Below are 12,425 nucleotides of genomic sequence, written 5' to 3' on the forward strand. Positions count from 1 at the left end.
TGCCCCCTGGGGGCCAGAGAGGAGGTCTGTGCCCCAGGCTTTTCCGCCCAGACTCCTCCAGTCAGGGGAAGGGGGCAGAGGCCCACTGTCAGAGGAGGCCAAAGTGGACAGGCCAGGGGGAGCCCAGTGAGAGCAGTCACAGCCTGTCCCTGCCTCTCCCTTCCTTCCACACCTGCCTATTCGCTCCACTAGTCTTTCAAGCCGTCCGGTTCTTCCCATCCTGTGGTCCCCATCCTGGTCCAGACCACCCGTGGCTCTTGCCTGGGCCCTGCCCCAGCCGCCTCCCCACCTCCAGCCCATCTTCCTTCCCGCCTGAGGGAAATTTCCAACCCGTCAATTTCCCCTTGCCCCGCCCTGCGTAAAACTGTCGGGTCCTGATCTCCCCAGTGCCTTCAGGAGAAAGTGCCTCTGGTTCCGAATCAGTATCTCCACTTGCAAATGAGACAAAATAGGGGATGGTCAAGGACAAGGCTTTGGGGCAGGACTGCTGCGTGTGACTCCTGGCTTCTCCACTTGGTCGCTGTGTTACTTCTCTGCTTATTTGTAAGGTTTTTTTGCGTTATGGTAAAATAGACATAGCATAGAATTGACCTTTTTAGCCACCGGACGTGCACCCTCCAGGGGGCATTAAGCGCATTCACGTGTTTGTACAGCCAGCACCACCCGACCCCGCAACTGTCGCGTCTTCCCAAACGGAAACTCTGCAGCCGTGTGTTGCTTAATTCTTTAGGCCTCTGTGCTCTCATCTGTAGGACGGGGCTCATAGCGGCCGTGTTCGCACAGCGCTTGGTGGGCGGAGGGGTGCTCCATCAACACGACTAGGATTTTATGCTCTTGAGGCAACCTCTCCGGAGAGCGCATGCGCAGCACGGCACGCGCGAGCCACACAAACCTGAGGGCCCGTTACTCCCTGGGCATCATTTCTGGGACTCAGGCAGAGTTTATGACAGCTGCTGGGGAAGCATGCCGCACGCTTCATCTAGGAAGATGAGTCACTTCCTCCCTGATGGGCCTGCGAGCCCGCAGATGGGGAAGGCAGGAAGCCGAGCGCACAGGCAGCGGATCCCAGCCGGCCGGCCCTCCGCAGATGCTCCGGGGAGGGTTGCTGGGGCCAAGAGCATTCCTTCTGGCGTCAGGGCCCAGGCTGGGCCGGGGCAGCACACGCAACTGGGCTCTGCTCTAACTCCCTCAGGAGAGGCTGGAACGGGCTGACTGGTCCCAGCAATGCCATTTACCTGGAGCGCTGCCAGTTTGCATTTTGCTTGGTCCTCTCCTTCTCACGTTCCAGCCGAGCACACCACCACCCCCACTCGCACACACCCTTCCTAGCTTCGCTCACTCCCACTGTTCTGGCACTCAAGCCTCAAACACTCTCACTATCAAAGGGGCTCGGTCCTTATTTAAAGGCCTGCCCTTTTTTGTCCTCTGGGTGAAACACAGATGTGTCTTCCTGGGGGAACAGAGAGAGCAGGCCTGAGATGTCCCAAATGGAGCAGACCTGGTCTCTAGCAAGGGCAGGGGTGGAGCTTTCCAGCAAATCTGAGCCCGGGCCCACAGAATCCCTTCCTACGGGTCCTTAGGTTGCGGACTCCTGTCTCTTGAGTTGAAAACATCAGCCGTCTTCCAGAGATAGGCACAGGGAAGGCAGTTCAGCGTAAGCAAACCGATCCAGTCTTTGGAGTCCCTCAGGCCTGAGCTCTGCCAACAACCGGCTGTGCGACATTGGACAGCCACTTCATTCTTCTTCTTTCATTTTTTAAAGATTTATTTATTTATATTAGAAAGAGAGAGAGCGGGGGTGGGGGGCAGAGGGAGAAGGACAGAGAGTCCCAAGCAGCCTCTGCTCTAAGCACAGAGCCTGACATGGGGCTTGATATCATGAACCTGAGGTCATGACCTGAACCGAAACCAAGAGTCAGTGGCTTAACTGACTGCACCACCCAGGCGCCCCATCCACTTCATTCTTCTAAGCCTCGGTTTCGTCAACTATAATATTGATACAATAAATATAAATGACATTCATGAATCACATACCAAACACTGTTCTAAGTACTTGACTTGCACGGACCCAATTAATGTTCCCAACTACCCATTAGCACCCCTAGTTTACAGATGAGGGAGCTGAGGCACAGAGATGTGAGGACACTTGCCCAAGGTCACACAGCTTTAAGAGGCAGAACCAGGATTTACCCTAGACGGTCTGCCTCCAGAACTTGTGCCCAGACTCACCACACTTAACTATCTCAGAGGATTAGTTTGAGGACTCAGTCATCTGTCCACCAGTCCCTAAACCATGGGCTTGAAGAGAGTTGAGGAAGGAGCTAAGCACTTTTGACCGGGGTCCGGGCCTTTTCTACTGATCACCATCTGAATGACCTTGGGTGTGTCATTTTCCTCCTCTAATCTCAGGTTTCCCTACCACAACAGAAAGGGCTTGAGCCCCAGCAGGTGGTTCCTAGATTCTGCTCCAGCCCAGGCTCCCTCCTGATGTCCACCTGTTCCTGGGGGGTTCCCCCAGGCACCTCTGGTTCAGCAGGAGCTCACTGTTGGCCTGGGACCTGCCCCTCCTAGGTCCCTCCAGTCTCCCTGGAGTCAGGTCCATCCCTGACGCCCCTCCCTCCCCACAGCCCATGGCAGCTCTCTGTCCTTCACATTCCTGTCTCCTCCTCCCTGTCCCCCTTAGCTCAGGGTCCATTCCTCATTCTTCCAGACTCTTGCAGTCCCCTTATTCTTCTGTGACTCCAGTTTCCCTGTTCGAATTCATCTCCTCTGTTCTCCCAGAGTCATCTTCCCAAACCCCAATTTTGTGGCACCCCAGCCCTGCTCTTCAGAGCAAAGTTTNAGTCCCCTTATTCTTCTGTGACTCCAGTTTCCCTGTTCGAATTCATCTCCTCTGTTCTCCCAGAGTCATCTTCCCAAACCCCAATTTTGTGGCACCCCAGCCCTGCTCTTCAGAGCAAAGTTTATTTTTTTTGCTAAAAATTGGTGTTTGTTGTCACATACCTATGACCTACCTTACCGGCCTCCCCACCTGCCCTGGCCCTCCGCCCAAAGCATACCACACACGCTCATGTCTTGGTACCGGTACATGAACAGTGTCCCCCTGGCCAAACGCCCTTCCTCCCTTTGTCACAAGATTAACACTCACCCTGCAAGGACCACTGCCAACTCCCCCCCCCGCCCCCGCCAAGTGTTTTCTGACTCTTCCAGAAAGAAAACGGACAAAGTCAGGGTGANCGGCCTCCCCACCTGCCCTGGCCCTCCGCCCAAAGCATACCACACACGCTCATGTCTTGGTACCGGTACATGAACAGTGTCCCCCTGGCCAAACGCCCTTCCTCCCTTTGTCACAAGATTAACACTCACCCTGCAAGGACCACTGCCAACTCCCCCCCCCGCCCCCGCCAAGTGTTTTCTGACTCTTCCAGAAAGAAAATGGACAAAGTCAGGGTGATATCCTGGTTCTCTACGTGACCTTGGTCAGTGAGAGTTGAACAGGCTGGCCATACCCTCAGGAAATTTCCACCGGCCAGTTCCTCTGCCTCCAGCCTTCCAGGGTGAAAAACTTCAGAGGAGAAGACATCCCCGGGGTGGCCTCTCTGTGGCTGAGGTGGTGACAGTGATAGAAAGCTTCACAGCCCTTCACATTTTGCAGAATGCTCTCATCTACAGTATCCCACTAAAGCTTCGCGCCAGCCACTGTTGCTGGTGCCGTTGCCCGCATTCACTCAGGGGAGACAGGGGCAGGGAGAAGGGACGTCCTTTGCCCAAGCGGAACTGGTAAGTGGAGGAGCTAGGATTTGAACCCACACGCATCTGGCCCCCAAAGCTGATGCATCACTGCCTCCTGGTGGCAGGAAGGACGGTGACAGTGATGCGAAGGCTGGAGGCCCTAACCCTGGGCCCTGATTCTGGACTCTCCGTGGCCTCTTGCCCACAGCTGGGAAGGCAGAGTAGGCTGTCCCTGAATGTATTTATAACTTCTTTTTCCTCCTTGGCACTTTCCTTTTCCAGCCTCTCGAGTCTGCCGGAGCGTCACACCGGTGAGGGTGAGGAGTGGTAGGGGCGAGACAGGGCGACAGAGCGTCACCGACTTTCCAGGGCAGAGTGGCGGCTGCTGGCCTCTGCGAGGGTGGGAACTTAAGCAGGGCGGGGTTGTTTTCTCTTCTGAGGTCAAAACGTTCTTGAGATGCATGGGCTTCTCCTGGAGACGTATCTGGACATCCCCACTTTCTAAGGAGGGAGAGGCCTGGCCCGTGAGCGTTATGGGCCTCCCCGTGGCCCCATAGGAGAGAGGGACAGGGCTTGGGCAATCTGGGTGGAAAGTGCTTATGACACCAGCTCGCGCCCTTCGCCTCTTCTCAGCGTGCACGGCACGAGCACAGAGCTTGCACTCAAGAGCTACTCACTCACTGAACAAACCCCCATGGTACAGAAGACGGAACTCGGTCTCAGGAAGCTAACTGCCAGGCTCGAATCCAATCGNCTACTCACTCACTGAACAAACCCCCATGGTACAGAAGACGGAACTCGGTCTCAGGAAGCTAACTGCCAGGCTTGAATCCAATCANGGTCTCAGGAAGCTAACTGCCAGGCTCGAATCCAATCGGTCTGGCGCCGAGATCTGAGCCCGCCCCGCTAGACAGGCTTCGGGTCCCACCGGGTGGAAAGAACAAGCTCCCCACAACCTCCACATGGTCACGGACTTCGCCTACCATTCTGGCCTGAAAGGAGACTTGCCCACCCCACTCCACCTCCCACTTGCACCACTAAATCCACAAACCTGCTCTTTCACCCCTCCTCTTTCTACCCCCCTCCCCCACCGGACTCACCACGAGTCTAGACTCCCGACTCAGAAGCTCCTCTTCTCCTCTGTCAACCATCCTTTCTCCCATCCCTCTCTACTGGCTTATTTCCACCAACTAATGCGGGGAAATCTGCTCAAACATCTCCAGTTTAAAAATACAACAAAATCTTCCCTGACCCCTCATTGCCCTCCAACCACACACTTCTCTTCACAACTAAGCATCCTGAAAATGCTGTCTACCCCTCTCTCCACTTATGCAGCCCTCAGCCTCCCACACCCACTGCTCCTCTGGACCAGTTCACCCCAGCGTCACCAGTGGCTTCTTCCTCTCTGGGCCCCAGACACTCCCCGCTTCTCAACCTCTGGTCCCCTCCCAGCTTTACTGCTGCGCATGCCCTTGGAACTCCTCTGTAAAATCATTATGGTTGCACTCTCTCTGGGCATTTTTTCCTCAGCATCGTTTGCAGACCTTTCTTGTTCTGCCCCCCATCTCGTGCTGGTTTCCTCCAAGGTTCTGTCCTTCTCACTCCACACTCTCTCCCTAGCTCCGTAAAAACAAAGTCTCCCCCACCACCACCTCCACCCCAAGTCTTTGCAACTCAGCTTTCTCTCCTGGATTCCAGACTTAAACCCCCAAATATCTGCTGGACATCCAGATATCAGGCTGCACTTGGATGTCCCACTGGCTCCTCAGATGCAACATGTCCAAAACGAACTCCTTATCTTCCTCTGAAAACGTCTTCTCACCTGCACTGCCCACCGCCGTGCCCTCTGTCTCCGTCAGCACTGCTGCCGTCTGCCTTGTCGCCCAAGCCAGGATGCTTGGACTCTTCCATAAGCAGTTATCACATTTGGGCCAGTCTGCCCCTTGAAGACTTCTCTGATCCTGGGTAATGAAAGGCGTGGGCATTGGAGATGGATAGAATTCTAAGAGTGACTGACTCCCTGCGGGCCCAGAAGAGGGACCACAGCAGGCATAGTGACAGCAAGGGTAATGAAACCACCGCTCAGATGAACTGAGATGAAGCAGGTGACCACCTGGGCACAACATTAGCACGAGTAAGCACTCAGGAAAGGCAGCGGGTTCGGTCATCGGGAATACTGTTACTTCTCCCTATTCCTCTTCTTGCTCCCCCGCTCCCCGCTGGCCTCCCTGCCTCTAGCCTCTCCCATGAAAATCTGCTCTCCACGTGGCAGTGGGGGTGATCATTTTGGAACAGGCAGCTGACTGTTAGTCCCCTGCCTGAAGGCTGGCCCCGACTCTCCCATGTCTCGTGTTGAGTTCCTGTTCCTCGGTCTGGAATTCGAGCCCCTTCTCTCTCTGGCCCCTGCCAACTTCCATAGCTTCCCTTTTTGAGACTCCCAGTCTCTCCCTCTGTTCTGCATCCCAAATACTCCTCTCTCTGCCCCCTTGAACACACCTCCTGCTTTTTCAGCTCTTCCTGACTTTGCCCCTGCCTTCTTGGCCTGGAGGGCTCTCCTCATCTGCTTATAATTCACAACAAACCCAAAAGCCGTCTTCCATGATGCAAGCCAGCTTTGTTCCCTCCTCTGAGCCCTTTGACTCTATAGTCATACACGTCACACTGGATATAATTGCCAGTCAGTGCTGTCATTGGCTATCCCCACTAGACTATGTCGACCCACTGTGATCGGGCAGCCCGCACACAGCCAGCTTCATTCAATCGGGAATGAATAGTGAGCCTGAGTTCTCCTAATTTTAAAAATAAGCAACATAGGCAGCCAGGGCTGGTTAATCCAGAGGAGAGCAAGAGCACTGGGGGGGTTAGAGGAAGATGAAATCACAGAGGGCTTCCTGGAGGAGGTTGGGCTGAGTTGTAAGGTGTCTAACAGAGAGCAAGAGTGAGCAAGAGAGGGCAGGCAAGTGTGAGAGAGTGAAGTTCTGGGAAACTGAGTGGCTCCCTGCTCCGTCACACTTGTTCCTCTAGCTTCAGAACACTCAAAGCCCCACCCCCATCCCCTGGCCCATAGCACAGGATGGACTTCACATTTACATAGAGAATTTCCATAAACTTTTCCTTCTGTGTGTGGTTGCTTGGCTCAGGGGCTAGCCTGAGAAAATGCGAGGCCTCAGATCTGCTCTGGTGATTGGCTTCCCATGTGATGGACAATTCCTCCCACTTCCGAGCTCCAGTTTCCTCATCTGTCACCCAGTTGTTGCTCAAGAACTGGGAAAACATCCACAGACCACAGAGGTCAGAGCCCCAGTGAGGACTGTTACGCTTGTCCCATATCAGCAAAGCCCAGAGGTAGCCGTTAATCAGCCACTTGGGAGTCCCCAGAAAACATTACGCACGGCCTCGGTAGAATGGAATCTCGAGGGGAAGAGTCCCAGGCGGCTAGTGATGAGCGGGGCTTGGAGGTTTCATGGTACCAGGCTCAGCCCCAATCTCATTTTCTCCATTGAGGCAGAGCTGGCCTGGTGTGGGGGGGAGGGGGACCTGAAGTGGCCTGGGTTGCAGGTGAACGGAGCCCTGCAGAGGCCTTGGGGATGAAGGCAGTGCCCAGAGCTGGTCAGAGACCAAGGAAGGACAAGGTTCTGGGAGGGCAAGCTTTAGGGGGGTAGGCAGGTAGAGACTCTCACCCCACTGTAAGAAGGGCTCTAAGAGAAGAGAATGGGCTAAAATCTTTCTGTCCCAATTTATAGCATCCCGGGCAGGCTGGTTCTGGGGGTGATTTGCTGTGTGATTTTAGCCAGGTCATAGCCCCTCTCTGGGCCTCTCCCTTGCTATCAGCAGCAATAAGGGAGCAGGACCAGAAGGTCTCCATCAAGTTGAGTGTTGTCTGATTGCGCCGGAATGCTGGAGAGGATTTCCTGAGGTTGTGGGGACAGCCATGCTCCAGTGTCTGTCTGTGGAAACACCAAGAAGCAAGATGGGTCCCACTGAGGTGCTTGTTTTCCAGGAGAGGAGTCAGAGCCCATCTCCAGCCCCAAGGAACCCACAGGCCAATGAGGGAAACATGAATGACAACTCCCAGAATGATCTGGGCCTCCAGACAGGGAAGCTTCAGTGCCTCTCCCAAGGTGGCCCCTTAGGGGGCCTGGACAAGGAGCCAGAAATGCGGCTCCTAGCCACAGCTCAGCCACCAACCCCGGTGACCTTGAGCAAATCACTCCCTTCTTTGGGCTTTTTTAATTTGAAAGACGGGGAGAAATGGGGCTCGGACCATCCTGCTGGTGTTTCAGGAGGCTTCTGGCTCTGATGTTCCGTGATTCCCCAGCGGACCCGGCACGTGCCGCTCATGTGGGCCCAGTCTGCGGAGGGCACAGCCGCCCAGACTCACGGCGACTCGCAGGGACTGTGGTTTGGATCAATTTCGGTGCTAGAAGAAAATAGAAAACCTTCCGATGAGTCCATTAGGGGAAACAGTTGAGTTTCACTCAGGTGAACCATTTCAGTCATAAATTCATTTATTAAAAAATATTTGTTGAGGCTTTCTGAGAAGCTGGTTTTTACCAGGTGTGAGACACGTAACATTTCTGCTCAGGATGTGGGGCCTGGCTGCCGTGACCTTCTCCTCACAGCTATGCCCAGTCTATCTCTTCCTTAAGGCATTTCTTGAAAAGAGCATTTTTCTAGCCATGTAGAGCCTCCATTTGGTAACCAGCCCATCTGAAACTGTTGGAAAACACCCTCAGAAGAAAATAGAAATTTATAGCTGTCTCTGACATCAGCCTAAGAAACGGAGAGAGGAAAATAAAAACTTTGGCCTGATTTTTCCCTAGGTGGAAAGCAGAGCTTCCCGGTTCTCCAGGTGTCCAGTCTTGGTGGACCGAGGCCAAGGCCAGAGCCCGGAGGCCTGCTTTCCAGGACCAAGTCTGGCAGCCAGCTGCTGTTGACCAGGGGCTGCTCCCCAGCCCCGCCGATTCTTCGATTCTTCGTCTGTGAAGAAAGGATCCGGGACTGGCCTATCTGCAGGGCCATTTCCGCTCTTACCCGCTCTGTGACATGAGAAGGGTTTTGTGAAGAGAGAGAAGCTGGAGGTGGTCTTGGAAAACCAAGCAGCACTGCTCACACGGTGGTTGGGACAGAGAGGCAGTGATCTGAATATCAGCATACCCTGGCCCCCGATCACTGAGTCAAGGTCAAGGGCGAGCCAAAGCCTCCCGCAGCTCAGTTCCAGGGGCTGCGGAGTCTCCCTTTGGGTCTTGGGCAGGCGGCCAGTGTCGAGTGGCGACCTTCTTCAACCTCCCTGGCCTCTGGGGAGCAGAGTGACTCCCTGTGGAGCGATCGGCCAGCTCTCCTGACACTGGTTCTGAGTCTTCCCAGTTCTCTGCAGTGCCCTCTGAACTGGGGCCAAGAAAGGAAGGCTCTGGGGTGTTGGGCGTAAAATGGCTAATGAGTAACACCTGCCAAGCTTCGGCAGCTAGGAAGGGGGAAGACATATGGAAGGTCCCTGGAGGCCAGGGGTTTTTTTCCCCAATAGGGAGAATTCATCTTCAACTTGGATTCCACTCAGAAAATGACTCCTTCTGCCAAAGTCGTACACAGTACCTCTCCCCTTCTGGGGTAACCAACATTCGGGTTTGCTGGGGATAGAGCGATTTCCTAGGACACGGAAATTTCAGGACAAAAACCAGGCAGTTCTGGGAAAATCAGTTCTGGTTGTTCCCTGGATCTGACAAAGAGCCAGGATGCAGAGAGAGGTCACTGGCATCCAGGTTAGACAGAGACAGACAGAGGGCCCCACCAGCAGCTCCACAGACAGGAGAGCCATTCTTGGGTTAAGAACACAACAGTCTATGATGTTCCTTGAAGGCAGCCACTCTCCCTCTCGACACCGCAATAAGATGGTCCAGAAAGGGAATCCTCAAGGGAATGGAAATAGACAGACAAGGGACGCGGATTCAAGAGACACAACATCCTAGCCCAGATGGAGTGAGACAAGAAGGAGTGGGGTGCAGAAGAGGAATCGAATTCAGAGATGTACGGAAATGGTTCTCTCAGGGTCCCCAAAGCAGGGTTCCCACCGCCTGCAGAACTCATGAGCTGGAAGCCTGTATCAGAAGCCACTGNAGAAGAGGAATCGAATTCAGAGATGTACGGAAATGGTTCTCTCAGGGTCCCCAAAGCAGGGTTCCCACCGGTCCTGTAGAACTCATGAGCTGGAAGCCTGTATCAGAAGCCACTGACAACCTTAGGCTCAGAGGTAGGAGGGTAGAACCAAGGGAACTTTACTGCAAAGTAGGTAGAGTTTTCACTGCAGGTTTCAGCTTCGTCACCCTCAACCAGTGACCTTGTTATCTTTCCGAGGACTCGGGTGAAAGAACTCCATCCAGGAACTGCCACGCAGAGATTCCCGGACCAGAGGGCCTTGTGCCGAATGACTGGACTCAAGATTCTAGTGCTAACAGTGGGCAAAGTCTGGTGAGGGACCCGTCAACATTTCCATATCCAGAATGTTCCTTCCCTATGGTGGCAGGTCCTAGGCTACCCCACGAGACATGCATAAAAGAGCTACTGAGCTAACAAAGAAGGTTCTTGATTCTTAATTGACGTTTGAACTGAAATGGATGCCTCTCAACACTTTTCCTCTCAGATGGAATAAGTTTGCCCACTGAATTCCACAATCTGATTGATGTGGTTTTTATGTTCCTTTTTTTTTTTTTTAAAGAACCAATGGATCTAGGGTTAGAATGCTGCATAAAGATTTTGTAACCTAGCACCTACCCTAATATTAAAACTTCTCTGTAACATTTCAACCAAAAAGACCCCAGCCTTGCATACCTCTAGTTATATGGAATTTGCTAATATTCAGATCAGTTTTGTGCCTTATGGGGTAGTACTAATTAGAAGACTTATTCCATATGTGGGGTTTTGTCAGCCCTTCATGTGTTTGTGTCCACCTCTCTTCCCCACCAGACTAGACCAGCTCCTTCAAGCATTGCTCATTAGACACCTCACCATCCTGGCCTTCTTAATTGTGCAGTGAAATCCTAGACATGAAGAAACTGGTGGGATGGAGATCCACAGTTGAAAAGAAAAAAACAAATGTTCTAGTTAATGTTTCCCTGACTGTTCTGGTTTCCAGAGATGTGCTGATGTCTGTCTGTGGACATCCAGCCCTGACCCATGATGGAAGCCATCTGGATTGGATCAGAGGACTGCTCACCCGTCTTCTACCTGGTGGGCATCCCATCTCTGCATATCCTTCTTCTTCCCTGCCTTCTTGACTCTCCTCTTAATCTACCCGCTCATGCTGCTGGGAAACGCCCCGATCCTGGTGGCTGTGGTGGCAGAGTCCAGCCTCCACAAGCCCATGTACTTCTTCCTGATCAATCTCTCAGCTCTGGACATCCTCTTCACCAAGACCACTGTCCCCAAGATGCTGTCCCTCCTCTGGCTTGGGGACTGATTCCTCAGCTTCCCCGCCTGCTTCCTGCAGATGTACCTCTTCCACAGCTTCTCCTGCCCAGAAGCCTTCATCCTGGTGGTCATGGCCCGTGACTGCTATGTGGTTCTGCTGCCCCCTGCGCTACCCTGTCCTCATGACCCCGCACACCAATGTCGCTCTGGAAGCCTGTGTCTGGTTCACTGCCTTCCTCCTGCCCATCCCCGCAGTGGTGCAGACTTCCCACTTGGCTTTTGACAGCACTGCTCACATCTATCACTGCTTCTGTGACCACTTGGCTGTGGTCCAGGCCTCCTGCTCTGACACCACGCCCCAGACCTTCATGGGCTTCTGCATTGCCATTGGTGGTATCCTTCCTGCCCCTTCTCCTGGTGCTTCTCTCCTATGCCCACATCCTGGCCTCGGTGCTTCACATCAGCTCCCGAGAAGGACACTCGAAATGCTTCTCCACCTGCAGCTCCCACCTCCTGGTGGTTGGTACCTACTACTCATCCATTGCCATCGCCTATGTGGCCTACAGGGCCGACCTGCCCCTCGACTTCCACGTCATGGGCAATGTGGTCTCTGCTGTCCTCAACCCTCTCATCTACACGCTGAGGAACAAGGATGTCAAAGCAGCCATCACCAGAATGGCATGTTCCCGGGACCCAGGGCATTCTGGGGACCCTTGATCCTTAGACACAACTAGTTCAGATCCCTGGACACTAATGACAATGCCTAGAATAGAGGAGAAACACAATAAATATTTTTAAATGAACTTCAACAGTCTAACTTGGCTTCATTCAGTTGAGCAAACAGCTAAAACCTGGTCCTCACATACTGGATCAAGAACGCTTCCCTCTGGTGCTATAGAATAATTGTAGTTTTCACAATTTTCATCAATCATTAACGTGATTAATACAATCTTCCAATCATTCAGAAAAAAATTTTACTAGATGCCAGAGATGGAAATGAACCAGACACAGTTGTTGTCCTCAAGATATCCATAATCTAGTGGGGAGTCACATGCAGAGAATAATATAAGGTGATAGGACAGAGAGAAACAAAGAGAGTTGTGGGGGCCAAGAAGTTTGCATTTAATTTGATGTTCAATGATTTTCCTGCTAAGTTCTTCTATTTTTGGCATTAGTGTCACTCGTTTGTTAGCAAGTACTTGTGTGTCAGCAATATGGTTGAAGGCAGGTGGGAGGCTTGAAATAATTGCATAAGAAAACCACTAGCTGCTCCAATCAGGGAGTGTTAA

The 12,425-nt window shown here is 53.1% G+C and overlaps 1 pseudogene; it reads left to right on the top strand.

Annotated features, from left to right (window-relative positions):
• The first annotated feature begins 10,772 nt into the window (after nucleotides 1–10,772).
• Nucleotides 10,773–11,853, top strand: LOC100478048 (annotated as a pseudogene).
• The last annotated feature ends 572 nt before the right edge of the window (nucleotides 11,854–12,425 follow it).

Source organism: Ailuropoda melanoleuca, chromosome 8, assembly GCF_002007445.2.
Source record: "Ailuropoda melanoleuca isolate Jingjing chromosome 8, ASM200744v2, whole genome shotgun sequence".
Lineage (NCBI taxonomy): Eukaryota > Metazoa > Chordata > Mammalia > Carnivora > Ursidae > Ailuropoda > Ailuropoda melanoleuca.